General features: G+C 40.4%; 1 protein-coding gene across 5 annotated transcripts in view; it reads right to left on the bottom strand.

Moving 5' to 3' along the window:
* The window catches only part of plcb4b (phospholipase C, beta 4b), a 75367-nt gene that overhangs the window by 38885 nt on the left and 19343 nt on the right, over positions 1–17139 (bottom strand). For 3 of the 5 annotated variants that reach the window (XM_082506523.1, XM_082506527.1, XM_082506526.1), the window contains one exon: positions 14920–14986. The exons of 1 other annotated variant lie outside the window; for it this stretch is intronic. The gene's annotated coding sequence lies outside the window, so the exon portion shown is untranslated. Of the gene's footprint in view, positions 1–14244; positions 14339–14919; positions 14987–17139 lie in introns of all 5 variants that reach the window. One more of the 5 variants, XM_082506524.1, reaches the window with a different exon arrangement.

The following is a 17139-nucleotide window of genomic DNA, read 5'->3' as shown; positions in this document are numbered from 1 at the left end:
GGCACAGGGAAAAGTGAAAGGCAGAAATAAAATAATAAAATCAGTGCACTAAAAGTAAGAGCCTGATATACACCCACTGAGAGGCAGAAAGATGTGATCTGAGAGATGAGGAGAGAGTGGCATGAGAAGCATAGAGATGAAACAGAACAGTGGTGGGCAGAGAGACACAGAACAGTGACACAGCTGTGAGTGACAGAGGCTGGGGGATCAGAGTGGTGAGTACAGCAGACGGGGGGTGTCTGCTTTTGATGTGGGGAACGCAGATCAGACACATCATCAGCAGGGGTTACAGAAGACTACCGGCTGGGCGGGCTACAGTCCACCCCTGCCATGACAAGTGCAGATGATGCAAGGCTTCTGGGATGTTTGAATGCTGTCATTTTGAAAGTACAATGATTCAGAAAAAAAAAGAGACAATCTCACTGCTGCTGGCAGGTTCAGCAAAAGACACCATAGCTGAACAGAGACAGTGGATAACACCAGAAACTGTGAAAAACAAGCTACTGCACTTTCATTTATGCAAATTAAGCCAATTTGGTCTGCTGTGCTGTATATCACACAGCTAAAGGAGGTATAGTATCCAGGTCAATACATCTACTTATTTACAAAAAAAGGAGCCAACCGTGAAACCAAGTCCTCCACCATCTGTGTTGGCCAAAAGTAGAGTTTACTACAGAAGTTTACTCATCAAACAAGGGAAACACGGAAATGTTATACACTGTAAAACAGATTCAAAATCATTCATATAGGACATTTCACATCTCTAATTTGGACTAATTGGACTGTGCTTTCCTGTCTGACGATAGCCTAGATCTCGCTACACTCAACAGTATGCATTAGATAACATTTTCCTCAGCGGGATGAAATCTGTCCAATAGCAGTGCAGCAGTTGAGGTCCTATAAGGCCACGCCAGTGCGCACGCTGGGCCTCTGAGCTTCTAGAAGTGTGAGTGTGCACGTGAGGAGCTATGGGAAGCTAGCGGAAGTCTGTGAGGTCCGAGCCCCCTATCCAACCCCTGACAGAGAGATAATTACGATAGATGGGAGCCCCGTGAGGAACACTGTTCCCAGCCTCCTCTTCTAAAATGGCAGCTAGGGTAACACCCAGCGGTCCCACACCTCATAAACTAAAATTAGGCTACAGCTACATCAGTCAGCCAGTGGTGGAAGGGTTGACTGGGGACATGCTCCAATGGACACGAGTGAACAACAGACAGAGAGCAGCATGTGTCATGGCTGTAACAATAATCACAAAACCAATAATAACAACGACAGGTATTAACTGAGGACTAAAACTTTAACAACAACTTAGCTGAACTGCAGGAAACTGAAAGAGGAAACATAATAAGATGTGTTCTGTTTGATCTTTCAACACATCATCATCTGATGTTTTTGCTGATACTGTTGTGAGGATTCACTGTCAGTCTTACTGCATTCATGTCAGACAAAAAGTATTTCAGTTTCCAGATTTTTATTTTCTTATTTCATGTCATCGTTTTCTTTTCTAGCTGCCAGCTGAGGAAAAGAATGGTTTCCTTGTGTCATTATCAAGGTTGTCAGATTTAGAGGATATACTGTATCTACCTGTGTTGTGCGTGTGCCTTATATGGCTTTATATCTTGCGGGCCCGTGGAACTGAGGGACGGCAGTTTTTGGTTTACCGGATGCTGAGCCCTCCTGCTGTTGCCATGACATTAAAGAGCAAGTGGAAGGTGCTCGTCTATTTAAGGAATGGTACGTGCAGATTAAATAATAGCAGTCTTTTGCTTATCAGACGTCTTTTCAGGTATCAGCTATCAGGGAAAAAAATATATCCCACCACAGATGTTGCTTAAGAGTTATGTAGATTGCCGCGCAGTTCTGAGAAAGGATTTCATTAAAACTAAGTAGAAACAGCTGGGCAAGTGTGTGTGTGCCTGTCAAGGTCAAGAACACAGTTATGCGCTTCAAGTTGTAGTTATCACATTTTTTAAAAAGCAGATTTGAAAACCAGGTGCTTGGGAAACCCTCCCCCCCCCAGAAAGGCAGTGTTTGTCAGAAATATTACTGTAACAGGTGCAAAACATCAGCTTCTCAGCTTCACATGACTGGAAACCACCATCTGTTCTATAAGAACAAGGGAGGCTTAAGTAATTAAAAAGTAATCAATAACAAAAACAGCCTTAATTCAATTAATTTCTCATTTTCTGCACACATAGCGTACACACCCACTATTTAGACGACCTGATGATACAGACCTGTTTTAAGTATGTGAGATGAAAGTGAGTGAGAATGGTTGTCTGGTTCTCTGCAAAACACTGGTCATTTATCCAGGGTGTACCTTGTCGTTTACCCTATGATAGCTAGAATAAGCTCCAGACCAACCATGACCCTGAATTGGACGAGTGGATGGATGCTTGACACTTTCAAATTGAGAGCCAAACTGTTAATACAGGGGAAAAGTCTGTTGAAAGGGAATTTTCACAGTAAGAGCTGTGCATCACTTAAACCACAAGATCCAATGTGCACACTTGAATTATAATATGTTCAGTTGCCTAAGATTTTTGGAAGTTAGGAGTGTCAGGAGAATGAAATTTGTTTAAACTTAAACGAGAATGCAAACACTGTAACATATATTTCAATTTCTGCTTCCATTCCACACCCACGCTGTTCGCTTGGTGTCCTTGTGAAAGTCAAACACTGTAACACTGACGTCTGGCATGATAGTGGAATATGGTTTGTATTTTTCCAAAGCTTGGCCTATGTACAAATCTACATTCGTAAATACAGTTCTATTATGGACTCGCTGTGGCATCCTGGTCTCTAATCTACACAGTAAATATCACAGAGTGATATCATGTCCCCTTATGTATTCATCCAGCATATTTATCTTGTCTTGCGGCTTTGAGACTGAAAATGATGGCATGCATGGATTTTTTTCACAGTCTTGGAAGCATTTTGGATCTGGCAGTACACCCTAGTGTTACTTTGATTGGGAAAAAATAAACGCATACAGGAAGCCTACATAGAGAAGGCCACAAAAATCTAATGTAAATTCCATCATTAGAGGGTGAATGTGAGGGTCCGTGCAGACATCTGCAAGATTTGTTATCACCATGCAGACACCACACTGCAAGAACAGCTACTCCTCAATGGTGTCTGCAGCCATCGTGTGTGCATCTCACGCCGCCTCTCCTTTAACAATACCATCAATTTTCCTCTTTCACTATCAGGGTCATCACTGCCCTTGAGGCTGAACCCATCTTAGGACACACATATCTAACCACTCACCTGGACTGACTCACTGGAAAACAAATCCCCTGAGACTGAGAACAATTTTCTTCCTGCACATTTTGCTCAAATCCCAGTATTACCAAAAGCCAGAGTGAACCTTCATCAGTTTAATAGGACTGACAATCACTTCCAAAGACTATAACACAAAAAGCATCCTTGTAACAACACAATAGGCTTCACATTCTCAGGACAATATAATCAACTTGCTAATTCTTGTTAATGTTTTTTTAAGTACAGTAAAGCATACAGTATTGATTGCAATACTGCAATGATAATATGTAATTCAATAATATAATGAAAACGCATTACAGTCACTCAAACATTCACAACTCTGACACTTTTCCATCTATTTATTCTCTCTGTTAGCTCTGAGTCAACACAAACAGGGTTTTTTTTTAGCTCATCACACAGAGCACAATGCAAACACAGGAAGGGGCAGCAGTCAAATGTCACATGTTCTGATGATGCTTTTGTAGTCTTTGGAATATGAAGTCTTCACCAAATTATATATGTGTGTACAACATGTTGCAAACAAGTTAAAGTATTCTGTTGCTGAGGATGAAGAATACTGACAGCAATTCCTGTGCCTCATGTTCAAGGCTACCTCTACATGTTTCAATACAGCCGACGAGTTTGAGGTGTGCACAAACACTGAGGTCTGGCAAATTATTTTACAGCAGCCGGGTATTTGGAGCTCATCATTTAGTAACAGTACCCACAGAGCCACTGTTCAGATTCAATTCCCAATAAGAAATGCATGCCTTTCCTTTCACTGCGTGAAAATCCCATTTCATTTTACCTTGAAGCATTTGCACCACATTTGCAGGATAACACACAAATGAATGCAGAAAAATACAAAAATATCATATTGCTGCTGTACTTGTACTAGAACAAGAAAATAGAGTGTACGCATATTAAATACATATAAAGAGTAAAAATTATATAAAAATAGAATAAAAGAGCAAGAAAAATGACTCTCAGCTAAATTGGCTTGATCATAACAAACAAACAAAAAAAACAAAACAAACATCTGCGTTATGGTGGCCGATCACCAACCAGAGCATAGAGAAAAAGAAGAGCATTATTCAAACACTGGGAACAAACTGCAACAGGCTGCTGCTATGAGGCATCTGTGTTAGAGATGAAGTCTGTAACGTTCACTCAATATCACAGCCAGGCAATATTCTGGTGGTGGTAGGTTTGTTTAATCGCATTACCATGAGGACCATCAGATTGATTCGCGCTCATGTTTGCTCAGAGTTTTCTGCAGGCATCAGGCATGATGTGCTCACGCCGCGAGGAGCAGGGCAATATCATACAAGTGTGACTGTTTACACTGGATAGAAGCAGTCTTTTTATTCAATGAGAGCCCTGAAAGGAGCTTGTGGTTTTATTACACCAACAAGACCTCTTTTCTTTGAGCAAAAAGCTTGTAGGAGTGAAATGTTAATAAGCCTGTGTCCACTTTTACATTTCCTTAACAATCAGTGATACGGAGGGGGCAGTGTTTACTAAGGAACCATGCTACCACAAAAAAAGAGTGAGATGTGGTGTGCTTGTTCTAGCTTGTGTATAAAATGTGTAAGATCTCTGATTTCACAGGCTATCGCACCTTAGCGTGTCCAAGTGCAGCTCTGCACAAAGACTGGCATGCAGGGGGCAAGCTGAGCAAGGAGAATCAACGGCTGATGAAAGAGTGAGTAAAGGAGTGAATGGAAAACTGAATGGTGCAACCTGCCGCTAATCACAAGTGAAATTCCCTTTTTACTCATTTCAATTGATCCACATTTGGATTCCTCTTTGCTCAATGAGTGAGTGCTAACTGAGGCTTCTGCTGCCTCACCGCCTGCGTGCGTGACTTCATGTGTGTGTGCCTGTGTTTGACTAGGCTTGTTTGACTTTTTAAGTAAGTAGTGTCAATGTGTCTGTCGCCGCATGAGTGTTTAAGTTTGTTTTTTTTAAACCCACTTAGTCCTCTTAGCCTGAAGAATTGCTAACAGGAAAGTACTGTTTAAAAGACCCTTTAGAAGACACTGTTATCTCACAGGTTAACTCACTTTAGAGTATCCAGACTGTGTTGGATAAACTGTGCATTCAAAAGAAAAAAAAAGAAGAAAAAAAAAAAAGCTCTTCCTCCTTTCTTTAATAACATACAGAGAAATAACCAACAAATGGCCTCTCTTTAAGGCATTACAGGCTTCATACATACTTCATTAAACATAAGTGGATTGCACATTTTAAATAAACCACAGATGGATTTCTTGAAAATGAAGAGGTTTGTTTTCGTCCCCTGACTCATCATTAAAGTCGAGAACTGTTGCACGCTGCCACTAAATTACAGCCACAGATACAGGATGCTCTCGAATAAGATCTAGAACTGACACACGGCTCCTGTGGTACAAGCAATCAGTGGACTGTGTTTGAGACCAAGGTAGCTCAGTGATAACAGTGTTATCACAATGAACTGTGGAGAAACTATACAGTGGCTTTCAGTGTGTGTACTAAAATACTGAGTGTAGTTCTCCTGTCAACCACAACCAGTTGCAGCAGGGGCTGGCCCCTCCTGAGTCGGATCTGGTGGAGACTTCTTTCTGTTAAAAGGGAGTTTTTCCTTCCCACTGTTGCAAAGTGTTTGATCATAGGGGGTTGTTTGGTCATTAGAGTTTTCTCTTCATTATTCTCTTGAGCTTACAATATAAACACTTTGAAGCAATTTTTGTTGTCATTTGGTACTATATAAATGAAACTAAACTGGATGTGATAGTGAAAACTGATGTCAATTTTAGGAAATTTAGGGTCATAAACACTGACTGTGGTAATAACTAGTAACATAGACTTATTGTTACTAGTAACATACATTTATTGTTACTAGGCTGAGAAAAACATTGATGCCTCTGGTATATTTTCAATACATTCTGGTAGGGCTGTTCGATATAACGATATATATCGGGTGACAATATAAAAACATCTATCGTTTCATTTTACGCTATCGTTTGTTTCGTAGTGTGGCAAAATATAATGTTTACGGCAATATTTTTTCATCGTTTGATGGTCATTGTAGTGGTTATATTCATTTGTTAAAGTTCTCTCTTTCTCTTATATTTAATATGACCACGCTATGGATGGACAAGCGACTGTTTTTACGCGTTGCTGTTAGCAACCACGACGGTAAAACAATGGCGTGGCTCCGCCGTCTGCTTGTTTGTTTTGCATATTAACCTTTCACAATAAAGCTCAAGATCCTGTTGAGACTTTTCAAAATAAACTAAATCCCGTGAAACAGTATGCAGTGTTTACTAGGGGTGCAACGATACACAAAATTCACAGTTCGGTTCGGTTCGATACTTTGGTGTCACGGTTTGATATTTTTCGATACAATCTGATCGAGAAATCACTCATCTTTGGAAAAGAGAGTTTATTACAGAGAAATGGCTCTATCCAAAATAAAAGCTATACTATACGCTTCTTCTGGGGTATACTCTCAGCAGCATATTAAACATATCAGGTCCCCATAAGGAGAATCATGTGCTAACGGCTGTCTAAATGACTCCTGTAAAGTTTGTAGCATGCGTGCTTGTTGTTTTTGTCTGCTTCCACTTGTCTTTGCACTAGGATGATGTCGGTGTAAATGTGCAGTCATATTCATTGTGTTCCCACTAGTGCTGTCAGCGTTAATCTGAAATTATGTTAACGCCACAACACGGCAAATCTCTGTTAACGAGCTACCGCGGATCCATGTGGATTGAGCATTGCGTGGCACATCCCACATACTGTTTTACTTTTGTCCATGACGCGTTTACCTTCAGGGTCATACGTCACATGAAAACCAAAATAGTTCCAAAGGCCAGATCTGAATGAGGGTGGGGGAGGTTCAATTTGCCATGTTGCAACGAGCTTAGCTTCTGTCTTGCTAGCTTGTGCTGCACTCAGTGGATCTGCGCTCGACAGTGCAGCCTAGGCGGAGTAGTCGAACGCAGATCCACTGAGCTCTCAACACAGACAGCATCGTCAGAAGAAAAGTTGATCAAATAAATTAAAAATTTTGTATTGTTCAATACATATGCGTACCGAACCGAAAGCACTGTATACGAGTATCGTTGCACCCCTAGTGTTTACGGATTAGAAGCAAAAAAAGAGGCGTTAGGTGCTAAAAAATAAACCTTAGACTCAAACGTTAGAACAGGCTTTTCCCTGCAGCACGCTGTGTAATACATATTCACACAGAAAACGGCGTCTGTTACAACTTATGTCTAAAAATGTATCGTTTCATGCATCGGCTAAAAGTCATAACTCCAGGTACAGGACGCCCAGCTGAAAACACTTCATGCAAGTCGAGCTGCCCGAGATTGACGGAATTTACAGAAAATTTTAATTTTTTGTGATTTATATCGTTATCGGGATGATAGAAGTCTTATATCGGGATATGAGATTTTGGTCATACAGCCCTACATTCTGGCATTCTATAATAAGTATAATATGCCCGTCATTATCATTTTAGTACTGTTCTGTGAGTTACACTTTGATTCCCACTCCTAGTTGTTTTTCTCTAAATCCAATGTGAGCCCAACCTTTCTAAAAAAAACAAAAACAAAAAAACCCCAAAAAACAAACAAACAAACAAACACAAACTGGTGGGGGCCACTGAGACTGCACACAAACGCGAGAATAAATGAACTCTCCAATGTCAAATTCCTGATATAGGGTTCTCTTGGGCAGTGCATATAAAAAACTGTAATCAACATTTGTTTCTCTGGGACTGTAGCTAAAGAAGTATTATACTGTTGAAGGGAAGAATGTATTTTCCACACCAAATGACCCTCTTCTACCCATCTTCTTTGCCTTTTATAGTTGAGGATCACCCTGCTCACTCATGCTTCTCAGTCCCTGGTTACATAATCAAACTTCAGCCTGTGATGGAAACTGGCTGTCTTTCAGTCACACACACTCACTACAACGCCCAACTGTGGTGCTACAGAGCACATGCACACACACACAGACACACACACATAATAACCACCACACTTTCCCACAACAAATACAAGCAGTAGGATCTCCCTCACTTTCAATGAGTAACTTCACTTTCCAGCGTTGTTCCATACTCAAAGCAGACTGATAAAGTTCTATATATAGCCATCATATTAACTCTCTTCCAAACTGAGTTACATGAAAAATGAACACACATCCTACTAGACTTAGCATCCACCTCGTAAATGGCAGCCCAAAGCCTTTGCCAAAGTGTGGATATCAGTATGTTTATGTGTGTGTGACAAAAAGAGTGCTAGAGTCTGTTGACCTCAGGGCCCATGACTACCCTCATTGAAGGAACACTGAGGCCTCTCAAAGGGAAATAAAGACAAGCAGGAGGGAGGGAAGGAAGGAATTGAGAGAAGGGCGAGGGTTGTCCCCGGGGTTATCAAGAATCTTTATCGCAGACATTTAAAGTACTGTTTGTTTGTCTGTGTGTGCATGTATGTGTGTTTGTGTGTCAGGGAGTCCCCTGAATGTGGTGAGGTCAAGGGGCCTGGCTGACACATTAGCACACTTAATCAAACCTTAAGACTGACACACGTGTCACTGGTCAAAGATTCTCTTGCCATCTGAAGACAGAAATTTAATAAGGAAGTTAACAGAAGCAGACAAATTACAAAAGACTTTCACATTACTTTGACGATCCATATTTCGGTGATGTTTTCAAGAAGCTCTGCAAAGGAAAAGTGCTAAGGTGAAAATAGAGTCCAAAAATATAACTAGAAATCCTCACTCTGTCTTTGCAGAGTGATGAATATGTGAAGCTGAAGCCCCCAAATGGAATATGGAAAAGACCATCTTTCAAGAGGTGATGCTGAGGAGATGGTATCCGTGTCGGGTTAATAATAGAAATATGACCGGAACACTGGCATTAAAGAGAGAAGACTGTGCATTTAATTTTAAAAAGGCATTAATGTAGAAGCATAGACAAAATATTTAACATGTAATTAAAATGCCATAGTTCTAATGACTACCTTTCATGCAATGTGCTGCTGGAAGTAACACTCAGAATGCTTTTGTCTCAACACAAGCATCAGGTTCACATTAATATAGAGCAGTGTCAGCCACTAATTGAATTAGTTATCGCTGAGGAGGTACTTTTGGGGATGATATGCATATTCTAATACAACTAGAGGCATTTGGGGACACAATCAGAATCAAACTCACAGCTTAGTCTTATCTTGGCGTAAATGGATTGCTGTATCACTCTGAGGTGATGGAGGTAGGAGCCTGTTAATTTGGGGATGAATGTTAGGTAACTGGCCTTTGCAGAGTGAAAATACCATATTATTCCAAAAATGACTGTTACGTCACAAAGTCACTGCTCAACTGTGCTGCATGTGTGTGTCTGCGCATGCACGTGTGTGTGTGTGACGGTCTCGTTTAGACCGGATTAGGAGGTCAGAGGTTCGCTCTGCCCTGTTACACACAGAATGCAGAGGGCCCTTCAAGACCAGGTTTCCCCAAATATGGTCAGGATTACTGAGGATACACATGCGTAGATAATATTCTGGGTGAACTACTAGAAGTGCTTGAGTGGCATCTGAATTTTATTTGAAAAAGATTTCCTTGTGCTCAGATAAACTCAAGCATCTTGGATTCATGATAAACATTGAAACCAGTTTGTGGTGCTCCTGCAAAAACAACACCCTGCTGAGTTAGAGACCTTAACAGGATTAAAATGCTCCAAATTAAAGGATGCTCAAAAGAACAAATTTAATTTGGGAAGTGCCCTGTCACATCTGTTTGCCAAAGATGCACACCCTCCACCCACTGCCCTTACTCTGCTCCATCTTACAGGACAGAAAAATTAAGGATAACCAAGAGAGAACATGTGCAACGAAGAGAAGCTTTGAAGACTTGAGACGGCAAGAACTGGATAGAGAGGGGGGGGGAGGGGGGGAGTGGGTTGCTCACAAATATGGGACTTCTCCTATTGCCCAAATATGTACCTATTAAAAGAGAATTTGTGCCCCGCTGAGCTGCCGAGGAGGCAGCCAGGAGAAAGGAGCAGTGGAAATAGAACATGTCCATATAGAGAGGGGAGCTGAGGAGAGAGGCAGCACGAAGGGGCAGGGGTTAAATGCTTCCCCAGAATTTGACCTTTCCACTGGCGTGAACTCAGTGAAAAAAAGCCCCCCCAAGTCCCTCCTGACTGACAGCCCAAGGGCCTACTGTGAGCATGATTGAGCAGAGACAGCTAAACTATTTCCCAAGAAAGCCCAGCTTCTAAATCAGCTCAATATGCAAGAATGATGTTTACAAATGTGTGAAAGCTCTAATGATGAGAGACTGAGACTTCTGCATGAACCTTGAAAACATGCAGCATTAGTCTTTCCCTGGCACTGACTGACAGGGGGAGAAAAAGAGAGAGAAAGACGTGAGACAGAAAAAGGAAAACCTGTCTCGACAAACAAACAGCCCACAGATGTTGCTCCTCTCTGACACGACTGGTCTCCCTAGCAACCCTGCTGGCCAGTAATAGCCTCTAGCTTGCCTGGCTGCAGCAGCATCATGCAGACGCACACACAAATAGGCGCATTTCAGCCTCTGAATGGGATCCCAAAGGGTATTTTTAGAGACATGGGGACTCACTAGCCCACCCAACCCTTCCAGCCCCTGAGGCAATACCAGAGAACACACATCTCTAAACACAGACCATCTACCCCTATCATTAAAAGCCCCAGCCACACACATAAGCACAGTCATAAAAAACAGATCCACGGAGTCCCTCGATTCTAGTAAACAAGCCCTTTAACTGGTGATCGGAGATAACTGGGAATTACAAATTGAAGGCAACTTGTCCTGTCGACGCTTTCTTGGGTACATTGAAAAAGCTCTCCCTGAACTACCCGCTTTATATTACAATAAAAACTAATAATAAAATGTATTTTCATTTTCTGCAGAAATACACTGGAGCTTCTTCTAAACATTACCAGCCTGTTCACTGAGTGTTTTTCTTGAAAAATTCTTATAAGTGAGTGCTGGTATTCATACCAGTCACTTCCCACATTCAGATTCAACAGGTGGTGAATGCAAATTGGATTTTTACTGATTATTACAACAGAAAAAAAAATGTTGCAACACCTGCCTCAGTGGGTGAAAGAAAATTACTCCTTGCTTGTCCTATACTTGCACCATCAGTGCATAACAAAGCTTAGTTTATTCTGCCACCCCAACTGAAGACATATTTTTAATTAAGATAAGATAAGATAACTCTTTATTATCATTGCACAGTCATACATAGTACAATAGTACAATGAAATTGGAAAACTGTCGGCACTACATATAACACAACACGACCCGATACGACACATTACAACGCAACACAAACAACACAACACAGTATAATAACTTAGTAATAAAAAAGAAGAATAAGTGTATTTGTATTGCACACTGTTATTATTGCACATTAATTGTTATTGCACCTTATAAATATAAATATTATTATTGTTACTGTTTTTACCGTTGTTACCTCCCCCCCAAAAAGTCCAGGTAGGTAGCCAGTCAGGTCAGCTATTTGCATCGATCAGGGCTGTTGCCCTGTTGTAAAAGCTGTCCTTGAGTCTATTTGTTCGGGACCTCAGCAGCCTGAACCTCCTGCCAAACAGCAGCAGCTTAAACACCCGGTGTCCCGAGTGTGTACAGTCCCGTAGGATGCTGCGTGCCCTCTTGAGACAGCGAGTGCTGTACAGGTCCTTCAGGGAGGAAAGAGGATGTCCAATGATTTTTTGGGCCATATTGATGACCCTCTGGAGAGCTCTTCTGTGTGCTGTGGTGCAGCTGGAGAACCACACACCGATGCAATATGTCAGCACACTTTCAATGGAGCAGCGGTAGAAGACGGTCAGCAGCTCCTTCTTCAGGTCCATTTTTCTGAGGAGACGCTGTTGGGCCTTCTTTAAAACCGCAGAGGTGTTAGAGCTCCATTGGAGGTCTGTGTCTATGTGCACACCCAGAAACTTGAAACTGGAGACCCTCTCCAATAGAGGTGGGAATCACCATATATCCCACGATACGATATTATCACGATACTTAACGCGCGATACGATATTATTGCAATTTTTAAAAATATTTTGCGATATTCAGATTCTGTACATAAAGGTAAACTTTATCAATATTCATTTTATCTAATATCAAAGTCTCACACTCAGTCTTTCTGTCAATTCAGTCAGTTTTATTGTTGACAAACTGAACGGTTTGTATTACAGTCTAGTCCAACTTAACTGAATGCAACCATCTGGTACAATTATAGCTATTCTGAACTATGCAATTTATGATAACTATGCAGCAACTGAAGAATTTGAAAGTAAATTAAAACAAAATATAATTTTACATTAAATAAAAAAGTTTTAAACTTAATTAAAATAAAACATGTCTTAAATTAAAAGAAGTAAACTGTCATGTTTATTGCTGCCAAAAAACAAGTTAAACACATTTGGACAGTGAAGGAATGTCAGGATTCTTGCTCAGAAAAAGGAGCTGATCAACATGCTCTGAAGTCAGAGTTCCAGTCCACAAAAACTTTTTTTGTACCAAAATATCGATTTGTGCTGTCCCTGTATCGATACATTATTAGCAAACAAAATATCACGATACTACACAGTATCGATTTTTTCCCCCACCCCTACTCTCCACACACTCGCCATTGATGCTGACAGGCAGCAGCTCGGACTTCCTCCTTCTGAAGTCAACTACCCGTTCTTTTGTCTTGGTGGTATTGAGATCCAGGTTGTTATTTACACACCAATCTGACAGCCTCTGAACTTCAGCTCTGTACACTGTCTCATCTCCCCCAGAGATGAGCCCCACCACGGTGGTATCATCTGCAAACTTGATGACTGCGTTGTCTGGGTGGGTACTAACACCGTCATTATCTTTATTTAAAAGACTGTAATTATGTTTTCACCGTAATTAAACATATATCGATGTAATACACTCTAATCTATGCACTTATAATGATTTAAAGCTATAAGGATAAGATTTCACCCTAAGTTTTAGGGGCATTGAGCAGCCACAGTGCAGCACCCACTCAAGCAACAGAAGGTATAACAATTAACCAGTTGATATTTTGTTAGCACAGCTGGTAACTTCACCTTGCAGGGAAATTGTTCAAATGGACACAAATAGTATAATTGAGTAAAATTGGTATTTGCAAAAAAATACTCTGTTTTATAATTAATTTTTAAAAATTATCTGAAAATGTGGAGCCATTTTCAATATACCCATCAACAAAGGCAAAAATAATAATAATTCAGATAAACTAAACTTGTCCTTTTTTATGTTAGTCAAAGATGTATAATTTTTAAACTATGTGGAAGTCAACATTGTAACTCTGGAGTTTCTTTTTTTAAGTGGGTCTGGGGCATGGTAGTACAAGTAATGGTCAGTGGTTCAACCCTGAGCTGAAATGTTCTTAGGCAAGATACTGAACTCCAGATACCCCCTGATGCATTCAGTGGGTTTTCATTTGTGCAAAACAAAACAAAACAAAAAAAAGTGTCTGTGGGTGCAGTGTTAGATGTGCTTGGGGTGTTAGGTGAGGGCAAAAAATAGTATTGTTAGATTATTTATACGGGTTGGCCAATACAATAAATAGCAGTTAGTCAATGGAGCAAAAAGGTTCTCGGTCTAAACTTGTCCAAAGACACGTTTGTCAGGTTAACTGGTGATTCTAAAGTGACTGCTGGTGTATGGTAACAGTAAATTACTGTCTCACTGTGTTAGCCTGTGAAAAATATTGATGACAGGATCTGACAGCGTGAGAGAGATGAGCTAACGGTAAAGGAGCTAAATGAAATTCATCAAACGACTATAAATGATCACAGGATGAATGTTAAACATCCGAGTCCGAGTTTTACTTGAAACAAAGAAGCTCTGAAGATGTTTTAAGTTATAAATTTCACTCACTTCTAGTCAAAAGGATTAAAAAGAGAGTAAAACCTCTGAAATGTATCCAGTGGTTGAAATGATGTTTTCCTGGATGGAAATGATGGTAAACTGAAAATTTCGAAAGTTGGATTTCTCACAATAATGCCTAGACAAAGACAAAAAAAGCAAATGTTGGTGTTTTTATCCACTTTTGAAAGATTGTTTCAGTTTGCTGCTGCACTGTGTTGTTTTTTCTTTGGTGTACACGCCAAATACAAAATTACCAAGTGTATGTCTCTTTGATCTGTGACACTTTAAAATCTGTTAAACTTTTTAGCAGAACTGTGTGAAATATCACTTAATAACTTGATGTTTTTCCCTATTCCGGCACATAATTTCCTCACGTTTCATTGACTGAGTCATTATTCACACAGATTTCTGGCTCAGTTAACTCACAACATTAAGTCTTGTCTGTTAGGCTAATCCTGCACTGTCTAACACACTTTGCTGAATTGAAAAGACAAATGACTACTAACTGTACTCAACATAAGTATGTATACTGTATACCTACCATGCTGTCATGTGCCATAAATATGTACATTCTTTACAGAAATGATGCTCTGTTTTGCAAAGGTTAAACCAATTTGTAGTTCAAGCTAGCAAGGGAGCTGATGATTACATAAAGGAATGAAAAACACTGAAAGCCTCTGTATTGTATATGTGGGAGGTGAATCTGAGAGTACTTACCAGGTGACAGACAGGGAGACAGAAAACTGAGGGGAGGGGAAACACTGGAAGATAGCAGTGGACCACTCTAGAAAGAGAGGGGGAAAAGCAAACGGGAGGGGGAGAGAAAAGAAATTTAGTCCAATTTGCAGATACGTGCCAACTTCATTATTCAGCTTCCTCTCATACACTTATAGTCATATTACAGATGATTGTGATGCCTTTAGGAAAGACACTGACAAAAGACAAAAAAAAAAAAAAAAGAGGTACACGAGCATGTTCCTGTTCACACATACACAACGCACACACTGGGGTGTAATCACCAGCTCCCCAGTAATGTTCCTCATCCTATTTGGCAAGTGCAGAATTTTAATCATTCCTCTGGCTTCTGCTAAATAAACTTTTAATGGAAGGCGCTTCCCGTAAGTAAGGCTGCCTCTGTCAGAGAGATTGGTGGAAATGAGCTGGCAAATTAGACAAACGGCACCACCTCCACATCTGCTCTGCAGCAGCTTCTGAGAGGCAGGTATGTCAGTGAAAATAAAACAGAGTCTGCTAAAAGCTTAAAACGTAAATGTAAAACACAGATTGGGTCAAAAGGTGCAGACAGAGAGGCAACGCGGATGAGTGAAACAAGAACCAAACTATAGATGGAAAGGAGAAGATAATCCCCCTTTTGGCAAGGCATCTGGTACCTCAGGCCTGAAGACAAGAAAAATTCCTCATCATTTCCTGTACTTAGGAGTGACCGTGATTCTGCTTGTGTCTCTCACATCACCATCACATTGCTAGAACAGGAACAGGCCAGTAATGGTTTCTTTATACAATCACTTTGCAAGATAAACTTTGCCAGATAAGTGTAGACAGCAGAAGCTAGATTTCAACAAGTAAAGTGAGGGAAAGTTGCTGCTCTTAAGGTTGTATTTCCATCTGGGATTATGATTGCTTGTTAATGTGGAGATTTTTGAAAGCCCAATAAGAAATATATTTTGTGACAGGTTCCTCTCGTGAGTTCCAGCTTTAAACATACTGCAGTTGTTGTCCAAATTAATTAGAGAAACTAACACAATGTCAATATATGGACTGTTTTTATATTTGGATACAGGTCCTTTGCAGTCAATGACTGCCTGAAGTCTAGAACCAGTAGACATGTCAAAATGCTGCATTTCCTCCTTTAAGATTATGAGGCTTTACGGCAGCCACCCTCAGTTGCTGCTTGTCTGCTTTCAGTTTGCATACAATAACTGAAAAGATGCTGAGCCAAGACGAGGTGACTGGCATGGCCACTGAAGAATATTTTATTTATTTAAACTCTTGAGCAGTATGCTTTGGGTCATTATCTATCTATCTGTGAAGCGCTGTCTGATTAATTTTGCAGCATTTGGCTGAATCTGAGGAGAGAGTGTAGCAAGTGTAGTACAATCCATCCTGGTGCTTCACATCATCAATAAACACTAGTGACTTAATGCCACTGGCAGTTATACATATCCATGCCAGTTAATCTTGGTTTCATCTGTCCAAACCGTGCCGTATAATCCGACCTTCCTGTTTTCAAGTATAACCAGTGGTTCGAACCTTATGAACCTGCTGTATTTACATTGTACATGCTTTGTATTTACATAAAGGTATCTCTTGATTGTAGACTTTGACAGGGATACGCCTACATCCTTGAAAGTGTTGACTTGGTTAGATGTTGTAAAGTTGTTTCTCTCAACAATGAAACTGTCGTCACACACTCGAGTTGTCTTCTGTGGTTTTTCAGGTCTTTTGGTGCTGCTGAGCTGCTCGGTGCGTTCATTCTTTTTGCACCACACCTAATGTTTTTGTGACTTCTCCCATAGGTTTGCTTGTTTGGTTTGCACTGACGTCTCTCAGCACCCTGTTTTTAACATTATAGTAAAAAACTATAACTTCAGATATTATGCCCGCATCATTTGTCATGAAATAATGAGGGAACAGGCTTGACTTGGCCACGAAACTGCTCGTCAATCCAACTTCTGATTAATTCCTAACTTGTTAATTAAAAATGTTTGTAAACAAAAACAAACAAACAAAAAAATGACCAAAAAAAACAACATTAAAGCTGAAATGCTGCACTTGAGTCAAGTACTTGGAAGTACAAGTGCAAAAATTGTGTTTTGCGCAACTAATTATTGACCTCACTCTACATATATACAACATTTTTACTACCAAAAAAAATCACCTCCAAAAAATCCCAGCATCAGTTGGGCCTTGCAAAAA

Source organism: Aulonocara stuartgranti (genome assembly GCF_965226115.1).
Source record: "Aulonocara stuartgranti genome assembly, chromosome: 15".
NCBI classification, from domain to species: domain Eukaryota; kingdom Metazoa; phylum Chordata; class Actinopteri; order Cichliformes; family Cichlidae; genus Aulonocara; species Aulonocara stuartgranti.
Note: the sequence above shows the minus strand (reverse complement) of the source record. Positions and strands in the feature narration are given on the sequence as shown.